This window comes from Streptopelia decaocto (assembly GCF_964273445.1).
Source record: "Streptopelia decaocto genome assembly, chromosome: 23".
NCBI classification, from domain to species: domain Eukaryota; kingdom Metazoa; phylum Chordata; class Aves; order Columbiformes; family Columbidae; genus Streptopelia; species Streptopelia decaocto.
Window position 1 is genome coordinate 3865899 of NC_138678.1, and position 15955 is coordinate 3881853.

The 15955-nt window shown below is 52.2% G+C and overlaps 1 protein-coding gene across 1 annotated transcript in view; it reads left to right on the forward strand.

The window, feature by feature from the left end:
* UTP11 (UTP11 small subunit processome component) overlaps positions 1-15955 on the forward strand; it is a 175802-nt gene that overhangs the window by 82518 nt on the left and 77329 nt on the right. The window lies entirely within an intron of this gene.

The following is a 15955-nucleotide window of genomic DNA, read 5'->3' on the forward strand; positions in this document are numbered from 1 at the left end:
CACTCTGCTGGCCGGGAAAGCTCAGTGGGTCAGCGCGGTGCTGCTGCGGAGCCGCCAGCCCGGGGTACAGCCCTGGGGACCCGTGTCACAAATGCGGATGGCCAAACCTCCATCACATTCCAAGTAAAAGACAGGATTTATTTATAATCTTCCGCGAGCGGAAACCAGAAGAAGTGACCCATTATTACTGGAGATTTTTCAAACCACCCAGGAAGAAAAGTGATATTTAGTCGTCGTCAAAGGCTCATAACTGCATAACAATTTCATGCTATGTTAACTTCCAGGTTTTCTTTCGCATATAAATTTTTAAGGAGTAAAACAGAAAAACCCAGGCACTTGACCTTTAATCACAGTTATTTGTGTGATCAGTCAAGTGTGGGAAAAAGCTAGTTTGTGCCTGAAAGATGCCCTTTAAAACTATATTGCTCTAATATGACACATAATTCACACGGTGTAATATATGGGATCTCGCTCACCAGCATCTGGGGCACAACAGCCGGTCCTGTCCAGCTTTCACACGCAGGACCTGGCTGCTGGTACATCAGAAGGTATTAATGGGTATGTTGTGACAATAGAGTACAAAGCTTCTCCATCTATCTGAAATATTACGCCAAGCACTTAGAGCCGCCATCCCTCACCTTGTTCCCAGCGCCGCCACAGCCACAGATGAGCTGGACAGACGTGGGGACAGCAGAGACGGGGTCACCCAGGCCGCGGGCTGCCAGGGGAGCATTGCAGAGAGCTGGGGCCATCACAGCCCAGACAACGTGTAATTCTCCAAGCTGAGCTATTACCTGCTGTAAGTGGAGCCAGAAAGATAGTTTTGAAACCACAGTGAAAATAACCCTCCTGGAAAACAAGAAAAATCAATACAAACACCAAGGAAAGAGGATCAGAATCCGAGACCATCAATTCCTGAGATAAAGAGCTGAAAGTCTCAGTGGGAGGACAGCCAGAGCCGGACTGAAAAACAAAACTTGGTTTCTTTTGCTGACAAATGACTTTTTATGCTAAAGGACAAAGGAGCCAGGAGGACGCGGGCCTCGTATGTGGCTGCAACACCTGCCCTTGAAGAAAGGAGGAGCGGGCAGAATCCTCGCGGAAGCTTTTACACCTCTCCTTCCTCTTCCACACTTGAAAGGATTTTCTTACAATGGAAAACTAGATGTTTGTGCGAATTCGTGCTGTTTGGGGCATGTCACATAAACATGCTCCGGGATGAGTTTTGCTGCTTCTGCTGCGAGGATGCGGAGTCAGAGCGGGCAGCAGCAACACGAATAACAAGTCAATACCCGCGCGGGAAAGCAGCGGCATCGCCACGCTCACACAACCCGCAGCGCGTCCCGTGCGCCGCAGCCCCCGCCGAGCCGGCGCCTTCCCAGGTCCGTCCCTGCGCCACCTCCTCGCTGCTACCCAGCAGAAATCACAGCAAAAGTTAATATAAAGCTTCCCCATACATCTCATGATCAAAGCTGCACAGCCCTGCACCGCGGGCTGCAGAAGGAAAATACTCTGTGATTAACTCCTTTTACCTTCCATGTTGTTTGCCTGAAAATAAAAGCAACCAGAGCAATGCGGTTGTTTTTAACAGCTTAATTTTTCTGTCAGATGTGTATTCTTTGCTTCGGGATCGCTGTACTATAAATGTTTTGCAGCAGCTCTTTAGCTTTTAAAGTAATCACATAAAAGACCCTTGACTACATAAAGGCAGCTAATCTGGGTAAATGCCTTTAAGCATCTTTACATTTCTTGCTAATGGATTTCTAGGCAGCCCACAGAAATCCACGTTCTAGAAAATAATGTAAAATATAGTGAGTGCCTAATTTTTTTAAATGCTTTGCATTTGTCATATACTGAGAAAATCCAGAGCTCCAGGCAGCGTAACATCATTATGCTTATATAAGTAATACTCTGTTCTGTCATCATCAATATAAAACCCAGCCCTTCACTGAGGGCAAGGATCCATTCAGCATTAAATTCCAACTCAACCGGAGACAAATTATCACACGCTATTAATTAGAGCCAGACAGGAGGGATCCGGGTGCTGCAATCTGGTGACAGAATCTGAAGGGCAAGCCAAGGCGTTCGCTGAGCGCCGGAGTCGTGCGTGCAAAGCGTCGTCCTCCCTGCGCCCCGAATCGAACCCCAAGCAGCGGGTGAAGGCGAGAGGTGGGTGCAAACCCTGCGGAATTGGGTGTCCCCTGGTGCCCCATGTCCTTCCTGCCCCTTTGCCCGCTCCCTCCGGGCACAGCACCGCGGCAGCACCGCAACATCTTTGCACCGAGGGCTTCACCCCCAGCCAGCCCCGCTGGTTCTTCTGCTCTGCCCCTGCCTGGAACACAGAACTGCCGATGGAGAGCTCAGGTGTCTGAGCCTCCGACAGCTGAGGTCTGTGATGGAAATGATGATACGCTTCCAGTATAATGGTGCAAACAACCATTATCATAATTTTGATACCAATTACGTGTAATTTGAACAAAGGAGTTGTCCTAGCTTTGATTTGCTCTCCTTGTATTCCTGGCTGGTTTCATTAAAATCACTTACAGAGATTTGCAGCAGTTCTGTTTGAAGTGCTGTCATTACAATTCTCATTTTCAGCGGCGTCGCGAATAATTTCACAGTAGGCTGTTTATGTTTTACAAAGGGCTCGCAGCATGTGGCCGCCCCTCGTGGTCAGACGCTGCGTGGGGCTCTATGGCAAAGACGGGCGTCTGTCCCCGTGTGGAGCCCCCGCCGCTGCCCGTGCTCTCCCCAGACCGCCCCGACCGCTCCGAGCAGCACCAAACTGACTTTGCAACCCACACCTTCCTAAATTTGAAGGCAAACTGCGTGCCAGGCCGGTAGGTGCCACTTCCATGGGGACCCCCTGATTGTGCGTGTGTCCCCACACATCCCTGAGGGGGACCCCAAAGTGCCAGCCCACCTTGGGTGTGGATTTCTCTGTTTCACAGTTTCTCCTATTTTTTAAGAGCTTCTATACGTTATAAGTCTTTGTGCTGAATCACCATTTAAAATCAATTACCGAGATTTCCAATTTTATGGGCCCCTCAATAAAGTGGCAGTAAATGTCCCTTAACAAGAGGGCACTGAAGTCACCGCCCTGAGTGACGGGATTTCCCCGGGGGATGCTGCTCGGGCTCCTGCTCATTAAGCAATCAAAGATGCAAGTTGCGTGACACGCTGATGAAGAAGGACACCGCAGGACTCGCTGGTAACTCAATCACCACAAGCCACTCACCAATTATCCCTTAGTCACGGGTAAGGGTGACAGGGAGGCCATGCAGAGCCAGTCTTTTCCATTTGTCCATGATAAAAGAGGGTAATATACTTTGCAAATGACAATTAGCAATTCACTCCAGCTGGGGCTAAGCCGTAGGTGCCTTTTGCACTCCAAGGCTCAGCCCTTGGGCAGCCTCTAAATCAGGCACCAGCGCGGTGTGTCCAGCTCCATTAATGCTCTCTGGTAATTACGGAGCGCTCGGTGCAGAGCTGGTTTCCCACGCCACAACGGGGATGCGGCCCTGGAGAGGGAGAACCAGGCGCTGGCCGCGCTGTCCCCTGTCACCCGCCGTGTCCCCTCAATGGAGAGAGGGACCCTCCCAGCCAGCACATCCCAGCGCTGCTCCTGCCCGCCAGCACAACGGGGAAAAGCAGCTCGGGGAAGCAATAAATCCAGTTTCATGATGATGGTGCACTTGCAACCCATGGCGAGATTGCCGTGTAGGTTCACAAAAATTCTGCTTAAATAAACAGAAAGGGAGGAAATGCTGGAGAGGGTGTCCAATCTGCATTATAATTAGAGGAAAGAATAACAAATGGTAGAAACAACCTGTTCCCATCTGCAGCTGCAGTTTGTTCCTACTGTATCTGAAAGGCCACGCACCACCCGTACCAGGAGCTTTCTCCGGGAATGTATGAATGTTTCATTCTGCAAGAGTGGAAAAAAGAGCATCTTTTTGCGTGTATTGCAGATTCTGCTGTAATGAAACATCAGAGAGAATTTTATCAACCCAGACACTTACGTGGCTCCAGTCTGGCAGCAAAAGTGGAGCCTGCACTCCTGGAAGGGTCTCCATGAACGGAGCATCTCCATGAAAGGAGCATCTCCATGAAGGGAGCATCTCCATGAATAGAGCATCTCCATGAAAGGAGCATCTCCATAAAGGGAGCATCTCCATAAAGGGAGCATCTCCATAAAGGGAGCATCTCCATAAAGGGAGCTGGTGTGGACGCGGCCACCAGGCTCCAGATCGGTTCACCGGGTATGGGGCTGGTCTGTGCCCGTGCAGCAGCTCGGGGTCGCCCGAGTCACCACCCATAGTCAGGGGGTGCAGAGCTCAGTGGATGCATTTGAGAGGTTGTTCAATCCCAGACTGACAAATTTATCCATAAACCTTCCTAATGAGGCTGATAGTGAAGGAATGGAGAGGAAGCAGCGTTATTATCTGTAAACAGCAGCGGCTGACAGCGAGCTTAATCACAGGCTGCGTAATGGCAACAGCGGCAGAGGACAAGATTAGAGCTTCTCCAGTTGGCCACAGCAAAGGCAGGGACACGGAGCCTGAGGGTCACGTCACCCCCACGCGAGAGGAGCAAAGAGCAACGCTGGGGCTGCCCCGAGGGGCGGGCAGGGCTGGGCGTCCCCAAAGCCACCGCGCGGCACCGCCAGCCCGCGCCGCCTTCCCGCTCTGCTCCTAACAGGATTTCACAATCTGCACTGAACGTGCTAATGGGATAGAGAGGTAAAGAGTTCATCCTACTCACTTTCCTCTGCTTCTTCGCTTTTTTCTGAGCACCTCTGTCTCTCCTGGTTTTCTCCGGCTCATCTCTCCCTGCCTAAGCGCTCCTGAGATCTGCAGATTAAAAGCATTAATAAGAGACAGAATTTATTACGTGACCCCTATTTATCACAAAGCAAATGGTATCTAGCAGACTGCAGCCTTGGGAGCTGCAACCATCAGTTTACCAGAAACGATGGAGACCGTGGGGTCCTTCCCCAGCCCCTGGGCAATGCGGCTGCAGGACTGGGGGAGCGGGAGGAGGAAAGAGCTGCAGGAGTCGCTGCTGGAGGACAGGAGGTGTAGAGAGAGAGCCACGGTGGAACGAGGGGCTGCCGGGCTGCAGAACACGCAGGGGAGCAGCACGAGGCCCCGGGATAACGGGGGCTGTGGCACTCGGGCTGCCCAGCTCCTGTCAATGGAAGACGGGATTTTAGCACGTTCCTCCTCATCTCAGCATCTTGGGTTAAACCAGTAGATCCTCTGCAGTGAAATCCAGGTGTTTTGATTTATCTGTGAGAGATCTCGTTATCAGCTGCAGCAACAGAGACTCTGACCTTTCATGTCAGGGCCCCTTTGAATTTACTTTCTGCCCCAAGGTACAATGAAAAATCAATTTTCTTTCCTCCAAGGCCCCCTAGTTTTCAAGAACTTTTAAAGGGCAGAGAAACCATAACTGGGACATCTTCTGCCTTTACAAAGGTCCTTCATCATGGTAGATTTCGATTAATCAGCCTCCTACTCACCATCGCTTCCACAGAGGAGAGTGATGGAAACCTCCCTGCAGCCCCTTTCGGGAGAGGGGGAGGCAGAGGAAGGATTTGGTGGCTGGGGGAGCTGTGGCCACACGTGGGGAAGGCTCCAGCGCGGTCCTGCTCCCATCAGCAGGGACACGCAGCATCACACCGGCTGCAGGACACTCCGGTTGCTGGGTTCTGCTCCCCGGTACCACTCGCCGCGGGTGTCTCCAGGCTCTGAGGGTGTTCCCAGCTCTGCAAACCCGAGGCTCCCCGGTTCACCCCAGCAGACACCGGGCCCTCGATGCGAGCGTCGTGCTCCTGGATCAGTTCAACGCCGTGCGGACGAGGCCGCTCAGCCCAGCTCCGGTGAGCAGGCGCGGGACCGACCCCGAGTGGCAGCAGCTCCCCGTGCCTGCCAGATGACATGCATAATTCAGGCGAAATATTCATTTAAGACCGTCTGAGCCACGGTAATAAAGCAGACATTATGACAATACAGATCAATAAGTCCAGAAAGGATCCTTCGCTGAAACACGCTGCAATTGTTCAAAGCAGGTCTTAATTGTGACAGGAATTGATTTCTCTTTTCTAATATCCCTGACTTTTAATTAAAAGGTCGTTAAGTAGACAATACATTTCCAGGATCATTTAGAGGCAGGACAATACCAAGGAACGCACACTTAAAATGCAGAAACAGTGCCTCGTTAATGCAACGAGACTGCGGCGCAGGGAGCTGCTCCGTGCTGACGCAGAGACGCTCGGGGCTGAGCGCGGCACAGGGATGTCGGTGACCCCCGCGCTGGCTCCACGCCCGCGCTGCCCTGCACCCCGGCCTCAGCGGGGACACAGGCACATCCCCAGCAGGGCCATGGGCACGTCCCCAGGGTCCTCCGTCCAGCTGCATTTCACACCTTCTTGCACACGCAAGTGCCTCTTGGCATGGCAAGACATGTGAGGACACCAACTGTGGAGCAGCCAGACGCTTCTCAATCATCCTCTGTTAGAGTAAAGCAGGCCAAAGCACCTTAAGCTGACTGCAGGGAGGACATTAACATCAGAGACTCCATTAAAAGAAGAAATCGGCGTTGTATCTCCTCATCAAGAATCATAAAGGAGAAAACCTGTGTGTCCCTGTGCATCCTGTGGCACTGCAGCCTTGACCCACCTGGACCAGCCCGGCAGAGCCGGGACGAGGAGCTGGACCCAGAGCCGGAGCTTTGCCAGGCTCATACTCCACAGGCAGACGGGCCCCAAGGGACCATCACCTCCCATCGCTTGAGCTCTCATAATGGAGCTCTAACAGGACTAATCAAATCTCCCCTGCCTTCCCACCCTGTCTGGTTCCTGCTTGGAAAACACGTGTGATGTAGTTGGGAACGTGGCATTTGGACCAGGTCCATCAGAAACTGAGTAATCATTTAGCAGCAATTTAGAGCTCTATCTGCCACCTGGAAGCCAGAGCTGGACGAGCGAGTCCTCACCGAGCAGCCTCTACCCCCAATCCCCATAGGCCGGCACAGCCCCATAGGCTCGGCCGGGCTCCCCCCGCCCCACTCCTCCTCTACCCCAACAAACTCACCAGCCAGAGCCTTGCCCGAAGCCGGCAGCCGCGTAATTCAGAGCAGCAGCACGAGCAGGGAGAGGTCCAGGCCCTGGAGACCCTGTCTCTACATTAAAAGGTGCAGGGATAGCTTTTGGCCACGCTCACAAAATATGTGTGGTATTTGCTTTGCTGGTGGGTACCAAAGTGGTGAGACACTGCGGCAAATCCTGTTTCCCTAGGACTGATTAGATTAGAGAGCAGAGGTGCCTGAGAGCTGCTGCTGTTGCCGGGAAAGAGGAGCAAAGACTGAAGAAGATTCTCAGAAACATCCACACCCTGCTAATTCTTCCCCAAAGCTGCTTGTTCGTGCCAGTTTGAAATGCAGAAGCACCACCTTCGCAAATACAGTCCATTCATTCATATTATTTGGCTCATCAAATATAAGCCAAAGCACCGACAGTGACAAATGGTCTCCTGGCTTTTGGAAGCCCACAGCAGCCCCACCACGCTGCATCCCCCCAGGGGGGACAACCCGTCTGCAGGAGCCCCGGTCTGGGAAGGAGCGGGACAGCCCAGACAAGTTCATTTGCGGTGCTGTAACATCACGCTGTTAAGCTTTTAATACATCCAGCTTTGTTACCTTGGATATTTCGTTCTCTAAATCAGTGCAGCCCCCAGAATGATAAAACCCTTCATTAATATCACTGGGTTATTGCCTAAAACAACAGCACACGATCTGGTGCTTTTTAGTTTGATTTTGCTGTCACTTGGGACAGGATTAGAGAGAAATACATCTACTAATTCTTCCAGCATCCCTCAGCAAACATCAGCTCAGACCAAAGAGGACAGGAGATGCCAGTGCTAGTAATTGGAAAGAAGCTCTTTGCTTGCAGATGGTCAGAGACCCTTGATGGCACCCCAGGCTTTGATATAATTATCGGCGGCACAGAGCAGCTGCCAGCCAGCACAGTACTTGAGCGAAAAGGAAGAGCCGCTAATCACACGGCTTCTCCTCCTAAAAGGGGCTTTCATCCCTGTTCAAACCCTGTGCAGGGCGCTGCGTGAAGCACAAATCAAGTATTACAGAAGGGGCTCATGTACAATTAGTGGCTTTTCTTGCTGAGGCAGAAATTAGCGTTTTGCCGTGGAAGGGGTGGGGGCAGAGCCAGGTTGTGCAGGGCTGGGACAGGCGCCGGCGGGAGCCTGGGCTGGGATGCTCATAATCCAGCTCACTCAGATCCAGCTCACTCAGGTGCTACAGCATCGCTGTGGCTTTTCCCAAACAAGCCAGAACTTTCCAGCCGGACACGTCTGGCTTTGTGTCAAGTTCCAGTTTCCCCCGCCAGCGAGTCCCATTGCCTGCCAGTCACTGAGCTCACATGGGCTGTCAGCCCATGGCCACCGCGCCGGGACGGCTGCAGCCACTGCCGGCGGCTCTCTGGGGCCACAGCAAAGGTTTGGCCTCACCAAACATCCCATAAGGGAACATGGCAGTCAGGTCTGAGATGGCTTTCCATCCATCCCCACCCCACAGGAAGGTGCGAGAAGCACCACCTTCATTTTCACTGGCATCAAGTGTAATTAGCAGGCGGCTGCAGGCAGCCCAGGCGGGAGCATCAGCACCCTGTGAGCGGAGCCGCTGCCGTTTGTGTTTTGTTTGCTCTTGGAACTCTGTTCCCGACCTTGTAACTGTTAACTCTCAAAACCTGACCTTAAGCCTTGCTAAATACATTTTCCCTCTGTGTTACCGTAAGGGCTGCGCGATGCTGGGAATGACGCTCACTCACGGCAACCCGGAGCACCAGCATCTCACCCAGGTACATCAGGCAGGGACGTGTCTGGGGAGCGGGAGCACGAGCAGGTGCCACGGAGACTTCAGAGAGCAGTAATTAAGTATTGACTGAGAACGTCCTGAGCAAGCCCCAGATGCACATTACATCCTGCTTAACTCAATAATTACCATATATATTATCCCTTTCCGCACTCTATCTTTATTAAGTTAAAAGGCCTGTAATTAGCTACTTGGTTTAAGTGTAAGATTTAAATTAATTCATATTATGAAATATAAATGCTTATTAGAGATAATGTTGCACATTCTCTCACATCAGTATCTCTCCATAATATTTTAACCAAAATACAATAGTTTGTCACAGCGGGTGAGCAGAGGTTTTATTCATCAGGCACTGGAATGCAAAGCATCCTCTACGAAACCAAAAAACCCAACAATTCATAGACGTTCTGATACAAACCGACTGTCAGTCATTCCCCCTTCCAAAGCCGAGCAGGAGGCTCCGTCCCCATCAGACCAAGGTCTGCGGTGGCCCCGTCCGCACGCTGAGCACACACGGCGCCCGCGCTGGAGTGACAATGACAGTGCTGCGGGAGCTGCCGCCACCCGCACAGAGCACACGGAGACACGAGCAGCAGCCGCTGCTGCCCTGAGCAGCTGCAGCTGCTCCCGGTTGGACTGCAGGGCGGGCTGGGAGCGCCGCGGTCTCAGACCAGCAGCCGGTTCCGCGGCGTCGCCCCATGGCAGATCCGTCCCGGCAGCGGCCGAGCGGGTGAGCAGAGCGGCCGCGGCTTTGCCGCCCTCCCCAGGAGCAGGATTTGCAGGGACCCACGTTCTTCACTTAACGAGCCACAATAACGAACCTCACCAGCGCTGGTACCTGACCCCCGTGGTCCCTACGCAGCCACAGAGGGACCCCAGTTCAGCCAAGGGGCTGCAGCCCCAGCACCCACCAACAGCACCATAGCCTGGCATCTGCCAACGTGTTTAGCTGATGATTTAAGCTTTGATTGCATTTAGATGTTAGAAGAGTTTTATTTTGGGACTTAGTATGTTATTTATGAAGGTATGTCAACACAGCTTATCAATTTAGCAGCTGTTGCTAGTTTACTATGAGATGCTGCTCAAGACAGGACAATCTGTCTCGCTATATAATGTCAATTCTGTGGTACTTACGCAACTGCAAAATCACTACAACATTAGGAACAAACAACAGACATACTAGAGACTTAGTGAAATACCTGGTAAAAACTGCACAATAAATTTTTGACTTCATGGCATTTGCTGCTGAATTAAAATGATAAACTAAAGTTTTTATCTGCTGAAAGCCGTTTCCATGGTGTTAAAGCAGCAGATGGTCTTTCCTGGAGATAAAGGACCTCAAAGCTTTGCCAGCATGGAGAAGAACTGGAGATTTAACATATGTAGAGTGAAATTTAAGAGCAGAGCACCTGGGGTGCAGGCCTGGGCTGTTCAAAAGGGGGATGGACCCAATTCACTGGCTATCGGGGGCTCCTTCCTACCTGTTCAGGTGGGAAACCCCAACAGTCACAGCCTTCCCTTCATTTGCACTAACAGCCTCTTCTGGCCCTGTTTTATGAGTCATTAATTCCTAATAAGTAGAAATCTGCGTGACGGGCTTTGGATATGAATAGTTTACTGTATCAGAGACAATCCACGATCTAAATTACCAGCTATAAATCAATTTTTGGATGTTGACATATCTTTGATAATGATAAATGAGGAATTTATAGACGCTGCTAAAGTTCACATCAAGATTTTGATTTAGAAGCACATTGACAAGATGGGAACAACTACAGACCCAGGCGCAGCTCTCCTGTCCGTCTGTCCGCCGGTCTGTCCATGCGACCCAGTGCTCGGGGACGCGTCTCCATGGCAGGGGCTGCTGCTCCCACACACACCAGAAAAGCCTCCTGGGCTGAGAGCTGCTTTTCATTTGATTTCAATTTACTGCTGGAATTAAGCTGGTGTAAAACAGTGCGCGAGGAGAAAAATCACCATGTCTGTTTAGAGAGCGTAAAATAGGTACTTAACTGTTTGACCACTTAGATGGTGGGGTCCTAATCAGTTCTCAGCCAGCTCACGTCCTGCCACAATTAATACGCTGGAATGATGCTTGTTAAAAGCAAACAGTGAACAATAAATAACTCGGTGCCTGTCGCTCCTCTCTCCAGGATCGTGTTCCCTTCCTCCCCTGCACCCGCAGAGCAGCGCTGGTGGATCCGCAGCATCGGGGTTCAGCACATTCTGGGGGTTCGGCAGATTAATTCTGGGTTTCAGCAGATTCTGGGGGTTCGGCAGATTAATTCTGGGTTTCAGCAGATTCTGGGGGTTCGGCAGATTAATTCTGGGGGTTCTCCCTTAGACCACAACACCCACAGGCACCTGAGCCCTTGGCCCTGCAAAGCTGGACAACCAGAAGCACCGAGCTGTGTGTCCCGAGCCAAGGCTGCGACAGCTCCCCTGCCAGCAAGAGAAACATTAATTGCTAAGCAAGTAATTAGTGGCTACAAAATATGACCAATACAATTACATCGAGGGTTTTTTTTTTCCTTTCTCTGTCCAGAATCCTGGCACTGAACAGTCTTATAATTAGATGACAAAACTGACAAGCAGCTCCAGCGAAACAGCCCGTCCTCGCCTTATGCACAGGCTCCCAAGTGTTCTGCACCAATAATTACTAATCAAGTTATTTCTTTCAGTATTAAAAAGGTGTTCCGCAGGTAATTTGCCCATAACAGTGCTGGCAAACAGCCCTGTACCTGCAGAGCCCAGCGGGTCAGGGATGATTTCAGCTCTGGGTACTCCCTGAAGTGACCCCCCCAGCCCCAGCTTGGGACCCTCCTGTGCCCCCACGGGCTCTGCACGGCCAATCTGTACCCCGAAACTACCCAAAATGCCCCCAAAATGGGCACTCAGCGCTTGGCATGGTGCAGCCCATCACCATCCAGCTCCTCCAGCACGTCACAACATGTCACCTGCATGGGGACGTGCCCCACTCAGCACCGTTTCACCCCAGATGTTTGCAGCTGCTGCTGCAGCACCATAATGACACCATCCATCTGCATTTCCTAAGACTATGTGGGAAAAAAAGGCCATGAGTCTGTAATTTGTCATTATAACATAGACCCGGAGAACAGGGGAACAAACCACTAATATTGAACAAACAAACAAAAGCCAATAATGGCTTCTATCGAGCAGAGACCCAAAGCTGATGGATGGCCTGTAGCAGCACAGGAGAATTATTTGTGAATTGCTATCGATTTCCAAAATCAAAATGTAAATTTTGCCTCGCAATTGAAGTATCAGGAGAAGTGGGGGTTTCTTTCTTTTAGAAAGTCTTTTCTCCCCCTGTGACCGGCAGGATGGGTCCCCATCCCTCCTGTGTTTCGGCACCGAGCATCCCCGCTGCTGGGAACGGTGCAAGCCTGGCTGTCCAAGCCGAAGCGGCATCATCTAATGCATGACAAACCCATTACGATGCTAAAGATTGGAATTGCTGCGATCTCAGGCAGGTGCCCAGGAACCGGCCCGGAGAAACAGCCGTGTTTTGCACAAGGCAGTAATAAATTACTGCAGGTCACCTACGATTTATCACCGCTTTGGATTCCGGACAGCGACACCGCTTCCCCGCGGGGAGCAGCCTCGTGGGTGCCAGGACATCTGCTCTGGTTGAGCTTCTAGCAGAGGTGGGTTTGCTCATTTTACTGGGTTGGAAGCATCCCAAATAAACACACTGTCTGCTTGTTTGAGTGATGCCTTCGCCATGCAACACTGTGAACGCACAACCCATCCACTGCGCACAACCGCTCTGACAACAGGAGAGAGACCGAACCCCAGGAACCGGCTACCCCGGGAGAAAATAATTACCAGCTACTTTTAGAAGTAAATAAATAGTTGGTGAGCTAAGGTGCTTGAATTATTAATGGTCAAGGTTCAGACACCTTGGTCGTTAATAACAAGGATATCTGATGCCAATAAAACTCTTTGCCTATGGTGCTGCCAATATAAAAAATCCAACATGTACTCAAAACCAGCTACCCGCGAGCGCAATGAAATTATCCGAAAAACAAGTTAAGAGGCTGGAAAATCCCCCAAATGCGTCCCTGGTGTAGACTGGAATGTATTCCCTGAGTGGGGCAGCTGTGCACACAAAGAGAGGAGCAGGGCCCAGGCTGGGGACCGCTGGGACATCCCAGCAGCAGCGGGAGACTCCAGGAACCCAGAGACGTTAAGACAAGCTCACAGATCCTCTTGTTGCAGGTGCAAGGGTGAGACAGCAGCACAGCAGCTGCAGAAGGCGCTCGGTGCCCCAGCCCAGCAGAGCTGCAGGACACACGAGACACACAACGCACCCCGAGTCCATCCCTGCGGCTCCGCAGACTCTTCCCGTGCTCAAGAGCGCGCCAGGAGGGGCTGCAGGTGACGGGTGCTGCCAGAGATAAGACTCGGCAGCACAGCGCCGCGTTTTCATCTTCAAAGAGCTTGAAGATGCTGATAAATTAACAGCAGCCTCTGCTGGGCGCAGCGTTTGTCCCCGCGGGCAGGTCCGGGCCAGCGCGCTGGTGTCGCGGAGCCGCCGCTGGAGCCCGTCAGCCCGAGCTGCCCCACACCGAACAGTCAGAGATGGGGGCGGAGGAGACATCAGCAGAGCAGGGGTCCCTCGGGTGTGAAACACGGGGGTTTCGCTGCAAACAGCCCCCAGCACGACACCCCCAGCTGCGTCCGTCCACCTGTCCATCCGTCCCGCCTGCCCGTGTCCCCCGTCGCGGTGGGAACGGGCGGCCGCCACCACCACCAGCGCCCACCCCGTCCTCACGTCTGGCTTGTGTTTCTACTTATCCCTTTCATCTCATCAGAGGCTGCTCAATTTAATTCCCCGCACCTTGGTATAAAGTCAGGGTCCCATCCAGAAAGCAATTTGTGTCTCCCGGAGCAGGCACTTGTAACATTTCCCATTAAAATGCAAATTTGGCTAAGTTTTCTGGCACCTCTTTTCCTTCCTTAAGGTAAGAAGAATATGAACTTGTATTATTTTTTCCACCGATGTTATCTTCCTCCCGGTTTTGTGCCAAGTGAAAAAAGCTACCCGACATACACCTTCTGCAAATTAAATTTGAATTGAGTCTGACAGCACAACAGGGATCCAGATTACAAAGAGACGTGCTAGCCTAATTGGAATCATTTCTAAGAGGCGATTCGTGGCGGCGTTAAGCACAACAGGCACAAGTGGAGCCCGCGCCGTCCTGCACCCCCCGCTCACCCCCGGCACCGTCCCGGCTGCAGGAGCAGGGGACGGGACCTCTTGGCACAGGATTTCGGCCAAACATGCTCAGAATAATTAAACCCATTGTCCCGCTCACACTGCAGTTTTTAAAAGATGATGTTTCACGATTAAAAGCCCAAATCCCACTAGACTCGCCGCTTCTTTTCCCCTCGGACACCCGGAGGTAGCGGAGCTCTCTCCACGCCTCGGGGGGCTGGTCAGAGCCTGGGGGTGTTTAAAGGACACGACTACTCACCAAGGGGAAAAAACTGATTATCTTGTGATGGTCAGCTCTGCAGAAAGCAGGGGGACGAGGCCGCCCGCCCCAGCGCCCCTTGCCCAGAGTCACCGCTGGACACGGGCACGCTGGACCTGCGCGGCTGCAGAATTAACATGGGAGCACGGGGAATTAATTGCTCTCGCCACCTGCTTTTCAGGTGGGGATAATCCCAGGTGCAGCGGTTTGAATGACGGCGTTTCGGAGAAGAGTCTCCCGTTCTCCTGATTCATCTAAGGTTAAATAAATTTGTTTCTCAGCAGGAGAAACATCAGCCCAGCCCGCAGTGCAACAGCTCCGTGTGTCCCGCGTGTCCCCGAGAAGCAGGGGACACTTAGGGGTTTGTCCCCAAGAAGAAGCAGGGTCCGGTGACCGCCCTGATCAGGTAGCGAGCTCCTGCAGGCTCAGGACCACCCGCTCCCCCCGAAATCTCATCATAACGGGCAATTACACGAAGATTGTGTCGCGGCGTAACGAAATCATTGCCCTTGACGGAGCTGCAGCGGCACACTGTGTGTGGGCAGAGTCAATGGGGAGCGGGGTCATGAACAGAAATCGATCGCTTTGCTGCAAAGATGGGATGGATCCAGTGATTCCCCCGTCCCGGACACCCCAGGGATGGGGGTTCTTGGGGTCCCCTCTCCTGTGGGGCAGCACCGGCTCTGGGAGCCACCACGTGGCTCCGGCTGCTCTCGCAACCTCCGTCCCCTCAGCAAATTAGCAGAATCAGCCGGCATTAATTATGCAGAGAATCATTTGCTGATGCAATTAAAAAAAAAAAAAAAATAAATCTAATTTAATCAAAGTATAATTAAATGAATAGTTAATTTAACAATTCCGCAGTGAAAACTCCTTGACCTCTGCAGCTCTCCTCCCTGCACGGGTTGGCCAGCGCTGTCCGCCCGGTTCTGGTGACACCCCAGGACCCTCGTCCCTGTCCCATCCCCACCTCGGCCTGCGCTGCCACCCCTTCCCCAGGGACTCAGCGCAGCCACCGCCACGGTGCCAGCACCAGAAAGGGAAATCACAGCCTGCTTGGAAAAGGGAGAGAAGAGACGGGCACACACACACCAGATCACCCTCAAGCCCCTGAAAACTCCCAGTCCCAATAAACATTGTTTTTAAGGACCTGGAAAAGAAGGAAGAAGATGAGCAGCAGCCAAGTGGAATTTCCTTCGGAAAAGGGAGCCTAGAGCAAATCTGACAAATGCGTTTGAGTGACTCGGGAGAGGGAGCGCGGTCTGGGAAGGGAACTCTCCAGATGGCCCCGAGGTCCCTTCTGTCTCTATCGTCTCTGCTTCTGCAAACTAATCCCCTAACTCAGCATCCTGGGGAGATGCGCCAGGCATCCTGCCAGCCCTGCAGCTGCGAGGAGCTGGAGGGCAGCACGAACAGATATGCGTGTGCGGCATGTAAAAGGAAACTGGGCTTTTGCAACAGACACCTCCAGTCTCTAGAGACAAACCCAAAGGAGCGTTTACCAGCAGCCTCCTCGCGCCACAGCAAACCTGGCTCAGGAGTGCGTGCAAAAGGCGGAAAAG